Source organism: Typopeltis vanoorti, chromosome 1, assembly GCF_054136105.1.
Source record: "Typopeltis vanoorti isolate ZY-2024b chromosome 1, IOZ_Tvanoo_1.0, whole genome shotgun sequence".
Taxonomy (NCBI): Eukaryota; Metazoa; Arthropoda; class Arachnida; order Uropygi; family Thelyphonidae; genus Typopeltis; species Typopeltis vanoorti.
The window spans coordinates 97,261,970-97,284,432 of NC_143549.1; positions in this window are offsets into that span (position 1 = coordinate 97,261,970).

Consider the following 22,463-nt stretch of genomic DNA (forward strand, 5'->3'; position numbering starts at 1 on the left):
ATGAATCATAATTTAATTCATGAAATTTGATAAACTTAAAAAAAGGGTTAAGCATAATTTAATTTTTGCCTTCTCGATTTTTTTTTATTATTCAGGCATAACGTTGTTATTTAAACCTTTTTTTACTGTTCTGTACGCATCATTTTGAAAGGTTTCGGTGATTGAGTGGTTTAAATACTCTGTAGTCGGTGTGGAAAAGACCTCGTTTCATATGCATCTGAATAGGAGCTTTCAGTCTTTTACAGGCCAGAAAAGTTGAGATTTCTTTTTCAGTAATGAGACTTCCTCCTAAAAGTGAGAAAAACGAGTGTAAGAGCATATGATATTAGCTGATTTTTATAATGATCCCATAAAAATGAGTTCCTCGACCAATAATCAACCTGTGAATATTATGAATGGGCAAGAATAAAAAAGAAACTTGTTAAGTATAATAAACAACACATGTTCGATATTAAAACCTCAGATTTATGCTTCGTGAAGCAAACTACGCTTAGGTTTCTCTAAGCGATAGAAGTGGAAAAATGCGTTTCGTGTTCATTAACGAATCGCACTTGTACATCTCACTGCTAAAAAATCTAAAGCAGTTAAAAGAAGTCAAAATTTTTAATTTCTCACATCACTGGATAAATTCCAGAAGAAAAAGATAATTACAGCATTTTACTGAGTTCTTTGGATAAAAAACAGCCTGATAGAAAACAATGCAGAAATCAACATGACAGTTGTGAATATCCATTGATAAAAGTGAATAAATTTCTTTTAAATAATCATAATTGCCATTTCTATATATACATTTAAAAATGCGTATACTCAAAAACATAGAATAAAATAGAAATAAAAAACTTTTTAGATACAGAAATTAAACTACAAGTTTATTTAAAGGTTTTGTTTACCTTAGAAATGACTACTTTAATGTAATGGTCTTAATCAGCATGGTGTCTGCAATTCTTAGTACATGTCTTAACAAGTACCCTCATGCTACCTCTTACCACCATCCTTTTGTCAAGACATCATGGCCAAAGATAAACATATTGTCGCATCCGAACAGAGTTTACAGAAAATTAACCTTAATTACTCAGATCTGTGAATAAATTTGTCTAATTAAAGATAACGCTTCATTTTTAAGTCGAGATTACCAATAGAAACGTCATTTCTTTTCATAAGAGATAACTTATTCAATTATGGGATAGAAGTCTTTTTTCAGAAAAATATACACCGCAGCTGTATTTTGTATTTAGGATTTTTCGATATTCTTCTATAATTCTTATTGGATCATCAACACACCTTGTCAATGTTTTTAATAGGCTCAAATTTTCAATACGCTCAATGCATTTAAAATATGATACTTGTTTAGAGAGAAAGAGAGAGAGAGAGAGAGATTATATCATATATATATAGTCGATTCACTCTGATATGACAGTCATATCCATGATGGTTGACGGTTACCATTGATCAAAAGGCTTGAACACAGTTCTATTAATTAAGTTCATAATAATTGTTGGAGAATTTATAATAGATTTTCTATGAAATTGCTTAGCGAAACAGATTATCTACGTCTCTAAGCAATTTGCTGAATGCATTGTATTCAGTCATCTACGGTACTAATTGTTTGAAATTAAAGGATTTGACTGGGGGATTTGGGTTGATGATTGATGAGATATTAATTACCTGATTTATTGGCTTTCGTTGAGAGAAGCCTGAGTAGCCTACCTTATCGATTAAAAGAAACTTTTCTTAGTCCTCTTTCAGACAATCCTGGGGTTACTTGCTCTTTTACGTAGGCGAGTGGCGTTTTTATTCATAATGGAACTCGTGTTTTGAATACACGAAGTACAAGCTAGTGTAATGTATCTAGAGAGGACACCATAGATTATTAACGCATTGTCTTCTGTGTTTTCTTAGTCCAGTCTACTTGTTTTATAAATTGGAGTGTAAAATAATATAGTGAATTATGAAGCAGCTCAATGCCTCTGTAAGAAAAGATTTTGTTTATTTTATTTGTTGAATAGTTCTATTAAATGTCTTTTGTAGCCAGCTTTAACTTAGATTTGAACAAAGATCTCTTTGCAGAAATTACGTGTATTCTTTTTGAATAAATACTGATAACAATGAGAAGCCGGGTCGCTGGGTTGTCACGGCGCATCGGGGCATCCCCTCGGTGGTGGGTGAGGGGAATGATCCGTGGCACTACTTTGTAGGCCTCCCAGCTAGGTCCATGGGACTCGCTAGCCAACGACAGCTGCGGTCCTCCATTCATATTGGGAGTTGGGTGGTTCTGGCGGCTCATTCCGTAAAACATGCCGCCGTGTAAAGCATTATGTCTACGCAGAAAAGAATTAAAGCCAGGGTAGTCTCAATGTCCAGGACGCTGGTGTCAGGGTGATATAGCAGGCCCTGCGGTAGCGTCAGTCCGTGACTGCTATAAAGAAACTCATATAAAATAAATACGTGGTAAAATATCAAGCACATGGGTAGCATTAATTGTAGAGAAGAAAGAAGATATAATCAAAAAATCAGATAGAGTAATGGCAATTCTAGTGAAATCTAAACCTAGAGATATGCTAATCATTCAAATATATGCTCCTACAGAACAGAATGAGGAAGCAGAAATAGATATCATGTACTGTACGATGAAATAGAATGGTGTATAAAGGAAATCGGAGGCAAGAAAGATAGAGTTATTTGTGCTATGGGTGACTGGAACGCAAAAGTTGGATCAAAGAGAATATCTACACACGTGAGTACATTTGGACCTGGAATTCGGAATGAGAGAGGGCAAAAGCTAATTGATTTCTGTAACAAGCACGGTCTTATCATAACTAACGCTTATTTTGAGCAAAAGCCAACAGCACGATACACATGGGAAAGCCCGGATGGAAGATTCAAAAATCAATTAGACTACGTATATTAGACAGTAAACGTTACTTCGATGGAATACAGAACTCAAAGGTGCTGACTGTGAATCTGATCATAGACTGGTTTTAATGAAGATGAATATTCGCCTGAAAACAATACAATTTTAAAAAAGTCAAACCCCCAATGGGATCTGCAAATGGTACAAAATCCGATGATAAAATCAACATTTAATGAAAATATTTCAGAACTGCTGTCTGCACAGTTGCAAAACGAAAATCAACCCTCTCAGTGGAATAGATTACAAGCAGCTATCATAACATCTGCTAAAAACCACATCAATAATCAAGAAGAAAGAAAGAAAAAAATTATGGATAACTCAAGAGGTAATCAACCTTATTGGTGAAAGAAGAACACGGAAAAGAGGAGCAAATGAAGAAGAATGGTTAAGATATAAAACTTTGGATAAAAGAATCAAACAGTTATGTAAAGGATTGAAAGAAAACTGGATAAATAGGCAGTGCACTGAGATAGAAGAATTACAAAATAGGAACAAAAGCAGAGAAGCATTCCTGAAATTGAAAGAACTTAATGGAAAAGCAAAACGTACACAGTCTAATAACATCAAAGACAAAGATGGAAACGTACTCATTGATAAGGAAAAGATAAATGGAAGACGGGTGGAGTATTTATCATATCTCTATGATAATGATAATGGTAACATGTTAGATCATTCACAACACCTTAAGTTAAACGTAACAACAGATACCACTCTACCCACAAGAAAGGAGATAGAACATGTAATTAAGAATCTTCCTAATAATAAATCCCCTGGATGTAATAATATTCCGGGCTGAGCTGCTGAAAGCTTTTACTGGCAATGATAACAACTATTTAGTGGAATCCATTCAGGACATCTATAAAACAATAGAATTACCTGAAGTTTTTACAACATCTATCTGCATACCAATTCCAAAGAAACATAATGCACAAAATTATGAGGATCACAGAACTGTGAGCCTAATATCCCATGCATCTAAAATTATTTTAACCATCGTTAACAAACAAATTGAAAGAGCCATAAGCGGTAAATTGAGTGAACAACAGAAAGGCTTCAGAAGAGGAATGGGAACCATTAATGCTATCCTGGAACTAAAACTACTAATAGAAAGACCACTTAAAAGAAATAGGAACATTTACATATGCTTCATAGACTTTCAGAAGGCTTTTAACCAGGTAAAACATAATAAAAGTTTCAGTATATTAGATAAATTAGACATAGAGATCATTATAAAAATGATTTACATCAAACAGAAAATGCAGCTGTTTAACAATGAGACTTCTGTAGTGAAAATAAATTTCACTGCAGAAGTCTGTAGTGAAATTTATATAAACAGTGATGAAAAATATTAAAAAAAAAGGAATTAGTGTCAATGGTATAAAATGCAACAATCTTAGATAAGCTGATGATACCATTCTATTAGCAGAAAACAGAAACAAATTAATCAAATTATTGCAGCTATTAATTGAAGAAGATAAAAATTTGAATTAGATATAAATGCAAAAAAAGACCAAATTTATGAAAATCTCAAAGGAAAGCGAATCCGAGCCAGAAATATTCATAAACAATATGAAAATTGAACATACAACAGAATACAAATATTTAGGCACCTACTTTAATGAAGATGGAAAGCAAGATAAAGAAATAAAAATAAGAACAGCCATAGCTAAAAATGCATTCTGGAAAAATAAAGATCTGCTCTGAAGTTCTGTGAGTATTGAGACAAAGAAAAGAATGATAAGAACATTAGTGTGGCCAATTTTCACATATGGAAGTGAGACCTGGATATTCAAGAAGTGTACAAAGCAACAGATAATGGGCTTTGAAATGCGGTGCTATAAGGGAGCTCTGAAAATCCCATGGAAAGAACATGCAACAAATACAGATGTCCTACAGAGAACGAGAACACAGAGATCTTTATTACAGGAAATGATCCAGAGAAAGATGAGATTGGCAGGACATCTAATGAGAGGTTCAACAGGACAGAGGATACTAATAGTTTTAGAAGGAAAAATTATGGGAAAAGGATCAAGAGGCAAAAAACGAAGGACATGGCTTGAAAATATAAGATCATGGACAGGATCACATGGCTATGCAGAAACTAAAAGGAAAGCCACCAACAGAGAAAACTGAAAGGACATGTTGCTGCACCCTCTCACTGAGGAAGCTACTTGAAGAAGAAGAACAATCAGAAGGAAAATTAGATAAAGGTTAATAGCACACGTTTTGATTGTCTAAACTGGTGATTTGATTAAATAAAAAAATCCCTGCTTTCGCAATAATCATAAAACATTATTTATTCCATTTACTTCATATAAACAACTTTATGCTTAATGGATATTTTGACCTTTGTTAATGACTTCGTAGCGCAAACAGAACCATACAAAATCGGTATTAGACCAGCTAAGTTGCTTTGAATCCTTCAAAGCTACTTAGGGTTTTAAAACGAGAGGTTTTAAAACGTTCCGTGGCTCATAGATAGAATTTAATTCATGGAAACTAGGATTTCCTTCTCCTTCGAAACATAAGGCGCAGAATTAACTATTTTATCATTACCAAAATTAAGATCATAAAAAGTTCAGTAACCTGGGTGTAATAGCGGTTTCAGACCATTGGGCCAACTCGTTAATAACTTAGATTTGACGGCTGGCAATCAGAAGCTTTTTTTTATATCAATTTGAGATTGCTACTTTTACGTTTACAATACATGCAATAATAAATTGTAGAAATAAAGTGAAATCTGTTGTTTATTCAAGAACGTATTAGTAATTTTTCTCGCGAGTAAATGTTTTTCTCATTATTTTAAAATTATGCATACTTGTTAGGATTAATCGGTTAGCTGTTTTGTATTACGCATCTGTACTGATAATTCACTTCTAACATTTTTAGATTCATTTTCCATTCTACTTATAGCAGAAAGCATTCTCCCATTTGAAGCAGTAAAACGAAGTAAACGTAGCACCGATTGACCTGAAGGCTCTTGGAAACAATTGGTAGCTTTATATTTTTCCATTCTTAGCAAATTACTTTATTGAACATTTAAAAAGTTGTGTTCTCAGTGCAGTTTCTCTTGAAAAGTTTCGTCTATACTACACCAATAATAACCCTCACTTGACTTTACTGCATCCACTAGAACCTCCTTAGCTCAGTCGGTAAAGATGAAGGCCCTTTGGTCGGAAAGACCTGGGTTCGATTCCCGTCAGTGACGTCAGGAACCTTTATCTGGTCTCTTTCGACTAAAGGTGAATTAGCGGTCTCATACGGAGATAGGGGTTTTTCGTCCCCCTAGAAATACTTAAGAATACAGGAATACTTAAGACCCAGCCATAGGTCTGATTCGCTAGTTATGCCTGTCCCTCGCCCGGATAAAAATAGGGAGATTGAGATGATGCCGTACTTCCCTGTAAAAAGGGCTTCACGGCCGTTGTATCACCATACGCTAAATAAATACATAACGGCATCCATTCTCTGCATGGTCTTATTAACTGAAACAAATACCCGCCACAGGAGCATGCCTTTTAGTACAATGTGGAACAAATGGAACATTATTTTTCCATATTATCTAGAAGAAACAAAAGTATATAGTACTTAAGAATTATTGCAAATCTACCTATAGATATGGATCAGTATTTCGTGTACCACCACCACCACCACCACCAGTACAGACTAGACGCTTGATATCATCGAAATACTTGGCATAAGAACAAAGGCAACGTCAAAGGCAAAGAACAAAATCTTTAATCTCAAATAAGCAAAATAAATGGCCCAATGATCAAAGGAAAACAAAAAGCCACATGATATCCACGTTAAAGTTGATTTCAAAGCCAAATAACTAGATCTGTGCCATTTTCACTTTTATTAATTTCTTCTTTCATTTCATTAATAAAATCAAAATATGGAGTATTTAAATCCCCAACTTCATTTGGTCTCTTAAGTCCAAACACACCGTACCTCCAATAGAAAGGTCAATGGAATTTCTATGCGAGCTACATGAAATTCTGTCGATTACAAAGAATAAACAGAGCAGCCTAAACTTTCTCCCGATATGAATAAAGAGTTCAGCACTAACAGTAATATGTAGCAAATCAGATCCGATAATAATTTGGAGAGAAAGTAGCAGTAGAGATAATGAGCCATTAATCTTATCATCAGTGCAGGACACGTGGAAACATAAGTTCAATAATCTTTCGTAAACATCCCACGCATATTGGAGATAACAACACAATGTTTGCACTGTTCTAATGTTTGAGCCACCGATTAAGCCCAAAAGCGCACTGTTCTGGTGCTTCATTTTCGATTTTAATTTTGATGTGACATTTTATGAGAAGTAGCTTGATTTTATCGCAGCATTTTATGAGAGCTTATGGTTGCATTTTCCGATCGTAAAATAGTAATATTTTATGTTTTCCTGATGTCGAAAGAAATTTTAGTGGAGCGATACTTGTTTTAGTTATATGTACATAACTAAATGAAACTGATAGATTAGGGTTTGAATAGTGGGAAGGAATTTTAAACAGAGTAGAGTCGAGAATGAACGCCTCACAAGGATAATTTCTGTTATTTCTATGAGAAATAAAAGTCATAGAAGCTTCTCTACTTGGCGCCGTTGTTATGTAAACAGACACGATGTCGACAATGACTGAGAGAAGAAGGTTCTTTAGAATAAAAACTTACGCAAGATTTTGGTTGTAGATACGGAGAAGAAGGATATATATATATTTTTATGAAACTTGGAAAAAAAAGATCTGGTAGAAAAAAAATCAAGCGTGTGTTGGGAGAGTGAAGAGAGTTATTTCGCATTCTGGTAGTTGGCGGTTTGTAATGGGGGATTCATAACAGTAAAATACCTAAGCATTTCCTGAAGATTTTCAGTAGAAAAAGAAAAACCACTTAAAGTGACGAACATTAAATCTGCGAAGGAAGATAAGATAATTAGTCAATGAAACGCCAAGATAAGTTTTAAAATTTAGAAGGTAAAGAGAGCAGATGAATGCTATAAGTTGCATTTCATTCATGTAATGCGATGTTTAGCACATTTCTTTCCTTCTTCTTTAGACTAAGAATAAGAAAACGTATTTCAGATTTGCCATTCGCTGTCTCAGAATATCACATCGCACAACGATATCACCCATAGAGGGAGCATCCATTAGACTTGTCATAATGCGGCTTTAACATTTCTCACATTCTGCATCCAGATCCAGTTTAGTTAAGTGCCTGGCAATAAGATTATACCCTATCGAGCAACCTCCTGGTACGTTGCTCTCTGGTTTACTCGCGTGCAGTGTTACCTACTTGGAAATTTTATTTTCCTGCTGTATTCTCGAATGGAAGAACTGGAACTTGACGGTATGAAAATATGTCTGACATATAAAGGATAGTACTCATGTCACGTGTAAAAGATAAAGGAGTATAGCAGTTGGAATCCTTAATCTGGAAATGAAAACATGGCATCACTCACGTTAATAAGCAAGTACGGAATTATTCCAAATAGAAAATTGTAAATATTGTCAAATATTTTTAAAAATAATAATGAATAATTAAATAAAATAAAACACTTGCAAAACATAAACAGGATCCAATTAATATTTTAAAAGTAGAAATGCATTTTTATGAAGTTATGAAAGCGAAAAACTGATGTATTTACATGTTTTTATGATAATTATATATCAGATAATAATATCAGATAAGGAAGACAATTTACAAAGAGCAATATGTATTTTAAACGTTATAGTAGAACAGTTTGGAATGAAAATTTCCATAGATAAATCTAAAACAATGGCATTTTGTGGACAAACTCCAGTTAGAAGTAAAATAGTTATTAATAATAAAATAATAGAACAGATAAATACTTTCAGTTATCTTGGATGTGAAATATCATATGAAGGAGAAAAAGACATAAAATTAAAAACTTCAAACTTTTTAGAGATTATAGGCCTGATAGGTCTGTATTTACTACATGCAATATTGAATATATACAAAGATAATGAAATAAAAATAAAAATAACTAAAAAAAGTCTGAAAAACAATATATAAACCAATGAGTAAGACAGGGTTGCCCTCTGTTTCCAACACAAAAGATTGTTACAAATTATAATCTGCAAAAATCTTTTACCATGGGGTGTCGTGGATTTATTAATCATCGGACCTCAACAGTTCACAGGATAAAGGTAGTAAGCGCTACGCCCCGGTGTATCCTATAGTGTTGAATTCTCATGGCCGGTTTACCTGCTTTGCAGGATGAAAAACCCCAGGATCAACTGGAGAAAAAATCCTACTGTCCATGCCCAAGACGGCTAACTTGGCTATGGCTGAGGAAAATCCTTCAGCTCCTCACTTCACCAACGGGAATCGAACCTAGGACACTCCTTCCCCAGGCCTATGGTTGCGAAGCGCACAGCCACTAGGCTAACCGTGTGGACCCGACAAATAAGATAAACAAAAGAATAAAAACAAATGAAATGAGATTTATGAGAAGAACTGCAAAATACACATTATTAGACCAAAAAAGGAACGAAGACATTTTAAAAGAACTAAAAACAAAATCAATAAGAAGAAAAACTAAACAATTATAAACAAAAATGTAAACCGAACGAACATGTAACCGAAATGAACATGTAAACCGAATGGCCAACACCCAATACCCTAAAAAAATACTAAAATATAAGCCAAGTTGAAAGAGAAGGCAGGGTAGACTAGACCTCAAAAAAGGATATTGGATGGATAATGAGATCGGAAGAGACTAATTAGTTATAGACCGTAATTAATGTTAATTAGGTCTATAACCGTAATTAGCATTATTATGATGATGAAAACTATCCAGCATTGTTTGCTTCCTAAATTGATTTTTAAAGATAATAAAGAAACTCTCATATAAATTGCAAATCCAACTCACATAATAATTGCGATGTTGAAAGGAATCTCAAAGACATGTAAGAATAAGGAAATAATTTCGTCTATTTACAAGGCCTTGATAAGACTGCACTACCGTGAGCAGATTTGGTCTCCTTCGTTGGGAGGGAGTAAAGAAACTCTGTACTAATGGTATAAAGAAGAGTAACAACGATATTGGAAAGAGGAAATTTGAACGATGTTCTAAATCTCTTCTTTCTTTCTTTCTTTCTTTCTTTCTTTCTTTCTTCGTTAAACAAGAATAAGAGGATGATATGATGGATGTCAATAAACCTCTGAAAGGGTGGTGTAAGATATCATCTGATAAAATGTTTCGTTATATGGAAGTTGTGGAGAGAACACGGAGGCATTCAGCGAAGTTAAGGTTGTTTGAGGTTAAGAAAGAAGTAAAGAGCTAGTATTTGCCCCACAAACAAGTGAGTGAATGGAACAGTTTGCTTGAAGTAGTGAGTGCAACTAGTGCGAACGAATTTAAGATAAGTATGAGAGCTGGTTTGGGTGATGTACAGTCTCCATTAATGAGTCTTTGACCCCCTGGAGGTCTCATATAATAATAATAATAATAATAATAATAATAATAATAATAATAATAATAATGTCGCTTTCCATGTTCAAGAGGAGAAGATTTTTTCATTATTATAGAATTAAAGTGACTCAGTTTTTATAAGGTTGGTTTAAACAAATGAAATTTGCTTTGAATGAGTGTATTGACCTGTGAGTATTTATGTAGAAAACCTAGATTGTACTGTTGATGAATAAAAATACTTATTGCACTTTTCTAAGTACTTTGTAAATACCTCGATTACCATGCATAATTACCATTTACGAAATCAATGTGATGCGTCTCTCAAGAAATAAGAAAGATTACTGATATCATTCTTAAGAAGCAAATTATTTTCTCTTTAATGTCTCAAATACGCTTAAGATTTTTAAATATACATTATTAGCTTCTAATGAGGATAATAAAATAGATTTTTTCTTTTAATTCACGCTCTTTATTACCTTTGAAATGTTACCTTAATTTCGACATAATAAAATTAATGCATTAACTACTTACACTTTCGCGATGTTTATCTAACAATTCATTGCAGAGCTACTAATTTTAGAATCAGTCATTACTTGAAAAAGTTTAATTCCACACATGGTCGTTAATTGCAATTTAAATATTTCTCAATATGTTAATTGTTGTAATTTCTACGACAAGAGAGAGAGAGAGAGAGAGAGAGAGAGAGAGAGAGAGAGAGAGAGAGAAAGAGAGAGAGAAAAAAACAATAGCAATGAAAACAGTTTTTTTTTCTCTTGAACCATTAAAAACGTGCATAGTTAAAATGTGATTATAGTTCGTTCTTAGGTTCAAAATATTCTGAAATTAGAAATTTGTGCATGCAAATTAAATATTTATTCATATATTATAATTAACGATTTTATGTGACATTATTTATTCAGATCATTAACGTAAATATTATTTTTTATTTTTTTTATGAACCTGCCTCTTAAAACCGACAGTTTTCGAAATATTATTTTTTTCTCCTTATTTTTAACCCAACTCAAAGCTTTTTCCCAAATCTTATAATATTACTAATAGGAGGGAATACAATATTTTGAAATACATAATGCGAAGCACAGTCTCTGCATGGCAATTCAATTAAATTTTTAAGCATACATAGTTATGCTAATAGCTCCCAAAGCTGCTAAAACATCATTATCTTTTGAACAGTTGACTTCAGATTACTCTTTTATTTGCAAAATATTCTAAATCTCTTTCTTCGTTAACTTTAATTATTTTCGAGAAATGTTTTAACCAATACGATTACGCAACTATGTATATAGTACGAAATAAATGAAATAAAAGCTTCACTTCGTTTTGTTGCTATTTTGTATTGCTTAAGCACCAACGTTAGTCAAAAATTAAATTTTCGTAACTAACTTGGTATATTTTCTACCGTAGAAAAAATGTAAACCCGGGGAGAGTTAACAAAAGGAAAGACCACAAAAAAGATACACATGTATGTAGATGACTCGCAAACATATTCTAGTTTTATTTGTAAGTTTGATATGCATTTATTTTGCATTGATTATGCAATTTGAACTCCAACTTTTTTTTTTCAATCCCAAAAATGGACGCAAACCATCTGAAGAACACACGCAATTAACAGTCCTCATATACTAGTCTCATAGTTCCTTTGGCTCTGACATTTTTTTATTAGAAGAATAAATTGCTTTCCCAAACTTTTGAATCAGAGGATAATGAATGAGTGCATTTTTGTATTTAACAGGCACCGTAGAGAAATATCGTTTTAGTGAGTCTTGATTTATTATTTATTTATTTATTTTACTTCACAATCCCATTCACCAAAGGCTCGGACAAATCTATAGCAAATTAATTATCGTGACTGAATCACTTAACATATATATGCCGGAAGCTCTGCTCTGCAGGCCAAATAATAAATGATTTGTACATTGGTTACCATGACGTTGCCATGGTAATCAATGTACAAATCGTCTAATACCTTAGAGCAGTGTTTGACAAATGGTGGGTCACAACCCAGCACCGGGACACGAAAGCAAAATGCCGGGTCGCTTAAAAAACCACTCGAAAACCTAGGTGTTTCGTTTTGGGGTTTTCTTTTTTTCACGAAACTCTACAATACAAGTAAATAGCGTTTAATTGGGACTAATGAATAAATAACTTAATCAATAGAGACGAAAAACGTGCTCCTTCTGTGTCCGCGTCATCATTTCACAGTCTCTTTGTTCTCAGTTTGAGTTAAGCATCGAAAGAAAGCGGTTTTTTTTGTTTTTTTTTTTGTATTTACTGATTAACTGTACCTTGCCCGGTGGGTTCGGCTGAATAATCGTAATTATTACAATGGTTTCTAAATAATTTATTTCATTCTTTCTTCATCTCGCTTGCCATTACCCATTTAACAATGGATGAATGGGTAATCAAACAACAAACAAACTATGTGCCGGTTACAAACTCTTCGATTAGCACCAATGAACAATCGAGTGACGTGCAGCCGAGCACGAGTTTTGAGAACAGTACTAACAAACGGCCGCACGATGTGTTGTCTACTACTTTTACAAAAAAGAAGAAGATCTACTGGACCCAACAGTATCCTGAGTATTATATACAATTCGGTTTCACCAAGGGTGCCGATGACCTTCAAAGTTGAAGCGACATTTGGAATTGAAACATCCGAACTACAGTAATAAGCCAATAGATTTCTTTATAAATAAAACGAGAGAACTAATACCTACCAAGAAGACTATGTCTTCGAATTTTTCTCAGGGAGCTCAGTCTGAAAACCTTGTCATGGCTTCTTATGAAATATCAAAATTGCTGAAACTGGTTAATAATTTACTTGGCTTTAGTATAATTTCTTTATATTTTTGTAAGAGTAAATGCTTCTTCATTATAATAATAATAAATGAAAACCCTATGAACATTCAAATCTGTTTTATTTTACCTATTGGCCATAAAAAGTTTAGTGGGTCACGAAGATGAAGTATTAAAATAACCGGGCCACGGAAAAAAAAAAGTTTGCCTTAGACGTAAAAGTTAGACTTAGACTTTCACAAACGTCAATACGCATAGTGAGTCTAATAGTAGTAAGCGGTGATACTATTCACCCACTATCCAAATTGGTATTGCTTTTATGCGTGCCTTATGGTAACTGATTTGGTAATGAAAGCCTTTGTTCTGTTTTGTGGCAGTAAAAATCCGAGTTTTCGGGAGTGATAAATGATTCCACTCCCGTATAGTACCGGCTGACTCACCTACAGTTTAAAATCTTTATAAAGATTCCTCACATCCTAGATAAACACTCATACCTTCCAACTACAGATTACAACTTTGGTTGTAATTTGTTAATAACATTTACACAACTCCATGGGAATAATGTAGCTTGACATAAGCATATTTTGCATTTACTGCTGCACTTCAGTTATCTACAGTAATCTATAGTCGACATATTTCATAATTAACGTGCCGTTTATCAAATATAACAAGGCCGGAAGACAATTCATTATTGATAAAAGGCAGGTTCATTTCATCCTAACCCTTTCCTCTCAATATTCCAAGTTTATCATTTTAATTCAAAGAGTGACTTTCATAAACATGGTGGAAAAACGACAGGCTGTGCATTTTCCGAACATTGTGAGAAAGATTTTTCCCCGACTATGCGCATGCGCAACATCAACTTAATGTTCTAATCTCTATTAAAAGAGAAATAATATGTGAAACAATATTTGGTGTTTACACAAAAGGTCAGAATTTAACTCTGTATTCTGTTAAATTCTTAATGTATTCTTATAAGTAAAACAAAGTTGTCAATTTAAAAGAAATACGTAGTAGAGAAATAACTGCTACCTAAAATTTAATATCTAACGAGCTACAATTATTACCTGAATATTTAAATCATCTATATTTTGGCTTGTGTTATAATTTTACCGGAAGTAATCTGCAGTATGAGCGCCGTGTTTTCCGCCTTCTTTTGCCTGTTAGCGAAATAAATCCTTACAAGGTCAAAAATATTCTTTGTTGACATCCAAATATATCTTCATTAGTCAGTATATCAAACGAACCTTTCTCATTTAATAACTTCCGCTCTATTGCGCACTTTAGGAATCTGTTTATTATGATAAATTAGAAGAAGAAAAAAATAGCGAGAAGGTAACGCTAATGCGAAACGAAGTGTTTATGAAGGACAAAATCAGTCGAATGATCTTTATGAGTTATTAAATCCACCTTGAATCTCACAGATAAACATCTTAATGATAAAACACCGTAGAGATGCTTCAGTTTTAATTAAACAGTAAAGCGATAGATTGATTGGATATTGCAAACAACTTCAAGGTTGGCAGAAGTCTATTAATCTGAGTGTTTCTTTTCTATTAATGTATAATGACCTTCAAGTACACAACTGCGAGCAATTTCTCTTTAATAATATTTTGGTTATCTGTCATTTCTAACTTGTGGGTTTATTTGCTTGGATTAATGTGTTGTTACATTTCCATTCATCTGGTTTTCGATTCCATCTGTTCTGCTTTCCTCTCAATATCAAATTAAAGTGAATTATTTCTGCCATCAAACGGTTGCACAACCGACCGATTATTTTAACAGTTTAATATTTTGAAAGTTATTCATTCCTGTCCTTAAATTTATTAATAGGATCCCTTAGTTAAACAACTGCTTGCAACTCTAATGGTAATGAATCTTTTGCATCTAACTTCGCATTGTTTGAGCATGTAATACAAATATATGCAATGCATCAATTATCAGAGATAAGTTATGGAAATTAATAGAATATCCTCGTCTATCCAAATCACTTTTATCCCATGATGAAGGCTTTATATACTTGGTTATATGACAAGCTGTGCTTATCAAGTAAGAGACTTCACTGCTAATGTCATGGACAGAGGAAAATTTTCTAGCCGTTTTCGAGATAAGTTCATTGGACTAAGATAGATGGCTCATCACTCAAAACAGACACCGGCCATTGAACTCACATAATTAGCAGATGTATCATACTGACGTATTCTTGATCGCCTCTCTGCCAGTCAAAGAATATTAAAACTCTCATGGAACTAACAAACTTTCCAATAACTTCATAGAAATGTTGTAAAGAATTATTATTATCATCATATAACATCTCCAAAGACTCCAATGACTCATCGCAGGAAGACAGTATACATCACACAAGCCACCATCTACATTACCAAGCCTTCCATTTACACATAACGTCACATTATACACCATCTGCGCACTACGCCTCCTTCCGCCCACTAACTGTATTTTTTTTCTTATGACCCGTTATGACGAGACCCGAATCATTGTATCGAAAAAAAAAAGTATATTCTAGCAGATACTTTAGAAGGTTCTTGCCCATTATGATCCTCCGTTTCATTATCTTTCTTCCAAGGTTATACCTCAGAGCAATACATTTGACAATTTAAACGGAACAGAAGCTATACTAAAACATTGGCTATTAAATACAGTTGGATTTCTTAAGGCGTTATTTATTTTTTAACAAAAATATTCACTTCCATTATAAGTAGAGAGTCTCTATTTATAATTCAGGAAAATATTACATGATCTATGGGAACGAACACTTTAGTAGTATTTGTGTTTTGGTAATGACTTCTTGATCTCTGAAAGCACCTTTTTCATAGCAAAATTATTATTATTATTATTATTATTATTATTATTATTATTAATTTCAGCCTTCTTCGAGATCTAAATCCATCAAGAGCGGCAAAGGCATTAACCTGAATTTGTTTAAATGTGTACTAGGCTGGACTCATGAAGAGAATTAGTAATAATGTTGAAATAAATACAGAAAACTTATTCGGTTTATAAAGTAAATTAATATCATTACTAGAAATTTTTTGAAACGGTTACAGTAATTTATAGAAAAAAAGTTGTTTTAATTTCTTAGAAATCAGACCGAGTTTGCTGTTAGCTATGCAACATTCTTTCTTGTTTTTGAATGCAGCTCGCTTTGAGGTGTATTTTTTGAGGTGCAGTTTGTGATTTTGATTGTGAAATGTACGTTCAAAAATATTAATGTATATAATTATGAATATTAATTCAAACTTTATGAATTTTGTATAAAAGGATTTCATAAAGAATAAAAATACGTAAGGTGATATTAGCACGATTATACATGTGAACGACTTGAGGTTGTTTAAATTGTATGGTCACTGATCCTTATGAATGAGCCTGCTTCACTGTCTGTCTGTCTTATAAATTTTAGGAATTATGACCAAAGCAACTACGGCTAATATGCCAATATATTATATCTGTTAACTGCGTGTGTTACGCGTGTTCTCTGAACGATTTATCTCTATGGAGGATTGAAAAACTGAATTTTTGAGAGGAACACTTTTTCTCTCATACTGAAAAAATCTTTTCGATATAAGACCTTCACGTTCACGTAAAACGCGGGAGGAATATACTTGATTTTAAAATCATTCTTTAAAATCAGTTGTTGTTATAACTTGACTACAAATCCATACCTCATTTTTATCACTTTGTATATAAATTTATAATATACTCCCAAGACTAAATCTTAGTAATGAATTGGTGAATACGAATTCTATGAATATCGTGGACAGTATTTATAGTATTTTGAAAATAAACGTTTCTTCATATTTCTAATTTTGCTATTAAAATTAAGTTTCTCCTGTTAATATTTTTTAACTAAAAACTTTATTGTTTGAAAATGTAATTGATACAGCTATGATTATTAAAATATAGCTCATAGTTAATTATCAGCTTACCCATTCTTCGAACCAGTCAGTGGGTTTTGTTTTAAGTATTCTTACAGTGTGTTAAAGGTCATGGCGAAACTAATCATTCGGTCGAACTCGAAGGAATAATCGGCGTGGATTATCTACGTGCATTTCAAGTAAACATAATTTCCCAAAGTGTATTAACTCGATTAAGCATGGCGGATGAAAAGTTCAGTTTAAAAATTACAGAATATAAATAAAAATGGACAATTAAACAACTAAATGAAATTTATATTAATTAATTACTTAGTTCGTAGAGTGAATTACTAGTTGAATGTATTATTCAGAGAAGGTAGAACTCTTTTAGCCATTACTAATTTTTGGAAATCACCATGGAAGCTAGAGTTCATCCTCTTCTTTCGCACAGATACACGAGTTTGAAATAGTTATATTTTATGTAAATCTCACTCATGAAATGTTGAGGGGGGGGAAGGGGTGCTATGATATTAGTGCCACCGTGGATAGAGTGGTCGTGGTGGTGGTTTATCCCTTCACTCATTTCCGACCCCAAGGTGACTTTGTAGGCATTACCCACAAAGTATTCCTGGTGAGATTTGTATAGGTTAGTTCACCATTGCTTTCCCCAAACTCCTCAATTTTATCCGGGCTCGGGACCAGCATATGGCTGGGAAGTATTCATGACTGTAATCCATGTGTTCACGGGGCCGGTTTACCTGGCCTGGGGGATAAAAAACTAGTTTCCGGGTGGAAAAATTTCCCTACCTCCGTATGAGACCAGCTAACGCACCTTTAGTCGAAATAGACCAGATACACGTTCCTCACTTCACTGACGGGAATCGAACTCAGGTCTTTCTGACCAAAGTGCTTCGTCTATACCGACTGAGCCACCGATGCTCGTGGATGGACTAAGAGACAGATAATCTTCCTTAGACATCAAGCACGGAATTTTTTCCCCCTGAGGTTATTTTTCCGGAATTCATTAAATAGGGTAGTGATCTCGCACCAAACGATGCAATATAAGCAGATAGAGTTACTGCACATTACGAGCTTGACATTTTGTTAAGATAATTATTAATGGTGCAATATTGCGGCCATGATCGTAGAAATATGAGTTGAATATCTCATACGAATTTTGCATTTTTCAGTAATTTAAAAAGAGGAACTCCAAACATTCCCATTCGAATACTGAAGTGCAGCCAGCTTTGATCAGTTTGGTTTAATCCGCAACCTAAGGAAATCATCGAGAAAGGAATTTAATTTCCTTTCTCGATGGAAGATCTCGCCTCCTTAGAGTAATTCGGAGAACGTGGCCCCTTTTTCTTCCCGTTGGAACTATCTGTCTTTCCATAAGGCAGATCTTTTATAAAGGACTTTGAATTAAGGGCAGAATAAACCAGTCTACTGCAAAACGTTTGGGTGCTTTTTTCCCCCCGGAAGCTCTGGCTTATTCTTCCAAACACAAACAGATAGGAAGACAAGCACACATAATAATGCACTAGTCTCATATGAGACTCATAATTTTAATGAAGAGTTTATAGCTCACTCGGTGATGATAATACCTGTTGAATTGGAAGGATCTGGTTTCGCATCCCATTGGGACGCGAATTGCATTTATACGAATTTCAAGAATTTTCTCCCTGAAACCAGGCTTTTTTATCCCGACAAACAGACCAGTCTACAATGCATGAAAGCTGTAGACAAAATACATTTCAATCCTGTCCTTCTCATCCATCTACGACGGGTTGAATCACCTCCTAATGAGGTATTAATGCAGTCGGTTCGCCACTCCTCTGCTGCATCCCCCTAAGGGCGATATTCATGATTGTATCCGTGTGTGTTCACCGGGCCGGTTTGCCTGCTTGTGGGATGAAAAACCCCAGATAAACTGGGGGAAAACCCTGCTGTCCACGCCCAAGACCGGCTAACTTGGTTATGGCTGAGGAAAATCCTCAAGCTCCTCATGTCGTCGACGGGAATCGAACCTAGGACACTCCTTCCCCAGGCATATGGTTGCAAAGCGCATAGCCAATAGGCCAGTGATGGCGAACCTTTTTTACACAGGTGTGTCAAACATCTTTTTTTTTTAAAAATATTGACGTTGTTGATGTGCCACTTGCATACATGCATTATAAATTTAACTACATAATCATAATTATACATATCATATTAGGCTATTTATTTAATAGGACATTGATATAAAATCTATGAATTCATCGAATTCATATTATACAATTAATTTAATAAAGTGAAATTACAAACTTACATTACATTTAATGACTTTTCTGTTGCTGAGTACTGGTAGAAAGCTGCTTTATAGAAGAGCTATAGTGTGTACATTTTAATGCTGCACAGGCAGCGCTCAAATCATTGCTCAATCTATTTCTCCCTTTAGATTTGATATTATTTAAGGCAGAAAATAGAGTTTCATAAGCGTATGTAGAAGGGGAAATTGTTAGAGGAGCTTTAGCAAAGATTTTAAGAGCATGAAAGTTTTCGGGAAGGTTATTCCACACGCTTAGAATTTCACGGTCTGAATTTTTACACGCGGTATCATGCAGACGTTCCCGCTCAAGTTCTTCTAATTCATTTCTAAGAGCAATAAACTTTCTTTTCCAGATAGGATTACACTGGAAGTCGGCTAGTTGCATTTCTAGATTTTTAAATCCAGCCACTCAAAGCCATCTAATTTAAGACCCATGAATTCTGTTTCATCAGGATACTTTATGAATTGGATTGTTTGTTCCAACATTCGAAATTGCTCAAATCTAGAAGAAAACTGCTCAGTTAATGACTTTAGAACTTCGATAGATTGGTTGATATATTGTTCACGATTTTTGGGGGTGGTTTTGTTAAAAAAATTTTTCACTCTTGGGAAATACTTAAAATTGTTACTTTCTAAATCACGTTGAAATATTTTGAGTTTATTCTCAAAGCTCTTGATCGTGCCAAACATACATCGACACATTTTCCGAAACTTTGCAATTGTATATTAAGTTCATTCAGGTGCAATAAAAAATCTGTGAAAAACATCAGCTTACTGAGCCAAGCAGAATCGTTCAGCTGAGAAAATTCGCGCACCATGCCCTTCGTATTTAAATATAATTTAATTTCATTTAAACATTCAACAAACCGTTCAAGTACTTGGTCACAACTCAACCATCGAATATTATTATACATTAATAGGCCATTGTACACGTATTCAACTTCGCTTAAAAGTGAATTAAATTCTCGTTTGTTTAAAGCCCTGGCAGCAATAAAATTAGTTACCTTTGTCACAATTCTCATCACATCATCCAAATTATTTAAGCCTGATTTCGTACACAGTGTCTCCTGATGTATAATACAATGAAAACAAACCAGGGGTGACCAACAAATTCTGTAAATTGTTTGATAAAACCGACATTACGGCCAACCATATTAGGCGCTCCATCAGTTGTAATCGAAAATATTTTCGATAAATCTATCTGTTTCTCACGGAACACTTTAACAACAGTCGCATATGTCTTTGCCTGTCGTGTTTTGAGGTAAATTTTCTAACTTTATCAATTCCTCGTGCATAGAATCACCGTGAACATACCTTCCAATAATAGCCAATCGAGCTGATGACGTAATATATGTAATTTCGTTGAGAGAAATGGAAAAACAATGCCATGAGTTAAAGTCTTGTTGTATTTGATTTTCTATACCAGCATTCATTGATATAACTCTGTCTTTAATAGTATTCTTACTTAATGGTAACTCTTTCATGCGCTTTACAATAGCTTCCTTATTATGAAAGTCTTCAAAAAAAATGGTGCACACTTTACGAAAGCCTCTTTAATATAATCACCATCACTAAGTGGTTTCCCATGTTCAACAATAGTATGTGAAATACTGTAACTTGCAGCTACTAAATTTGAAGGTCCTGAAACAAATTTAATTAACATCCCTGATTGTGATTCTGCCAGTTTTAGATGTTGCGATATGCATTCTTTGGGTTCTTCAAAAGTTATTTCTAGGAGCCATTTGTGCTTAGTTTCAAAATGTCTTCTTACATTCCAAGTTCTACTCACAGATAGCTCACCGCACAATTTACAGAGAACTTTATCGCCTCTATCAATAACACCATATTGTTCAGTCCAGGCATCTTGGAAATTTCTTCCTCTTCCTTTCTGTGATAATTTTAGTTTTTTATTAGTGTTAGCTGCCATTGTAAAAGGGTTCAAAAATTAAAAAAAGAGCACAATTATATATAGCGGTAATTAAGTAGTAATAATGAATAAGAAATAACAATTACTGGAAATGAATTATACACCAGCAACTCAAAAATTACTTAAGTGGCAGACCATGCAAGACTACCACTACTTCTTTCAGCAGAGTTGCCAGATTTATTACCGGTACGTTCGTAGCAACCTTGTTACGTTTTACTCTCTATCATGCTACTAAATAGCAGCTATTTAGTAGGTTTTGTTGAGACGTCATCGTAAGTTGTTACTATTTGCATTATTTAACAAAATTTACTGAATTTATTGCAACTATAAAAATGTTTTCATTATTTACTCAGATAAATTCGATATTTAATGCTGCGAATTATAATTTCTGTTAAAGTGGTTTTAAATATGTTCAGAACTTGTATTACTCAGTCGAGAGACTTGGAATGCATGCATGAACGAATTTCACACAGAAGTCAAATGAAAACTTTAAGTTTATAATATATAAGGCACGTATTTATAAGTTTGTATCTATAATATTGATAATTATTTTATAACTTTTTATAATATCATATGACTATGCAGAAATTATAATGATTAAGAAAGAAAACGTAAACTTAAATCGCTCGTTGTTTATAGGCTACTTACAAAATAAAATAGAAATAGACTAACTATAAAATATAATTCTTTCAATGTACCAAAATCTACCTTCGCCTTAACTGAGAGCGATCTTACACGACCTATTGCAGTTTTTTCATCAGAATATCAATATCTTTCAACATCCAAGGTTTGTCACCTGAAACCCTCAAGTGTGTCAGTGCTGACACGCGTGTCATAGGTTCGCCATCACTGCACTAGGCTAACTGCTCAGACCATTTCAATAAACAATAGTTATTTCTATTATCATTAAATTCCTGAAATGTGTGGAAAATCCATGGACAGCATAACATAATTATTATTAAATGCCTTCCATGAAATGTTTTTTTCTAAATTAATCTTTACTTGTCAGATAACACATAAAGTATATTACATATAAACTTATATTTATATATACTAATTAATTAGTCATGAAAAACATATTAATTCATAACTACGAAACCAAAGTCTTAAGAACATTTCGGTGGTATGTAAATAGCATAAGTTTCTCTATCTTTTGTTTGTAACTCCTAAAGAGTGCTCCCTAAGAACTGAAAGTA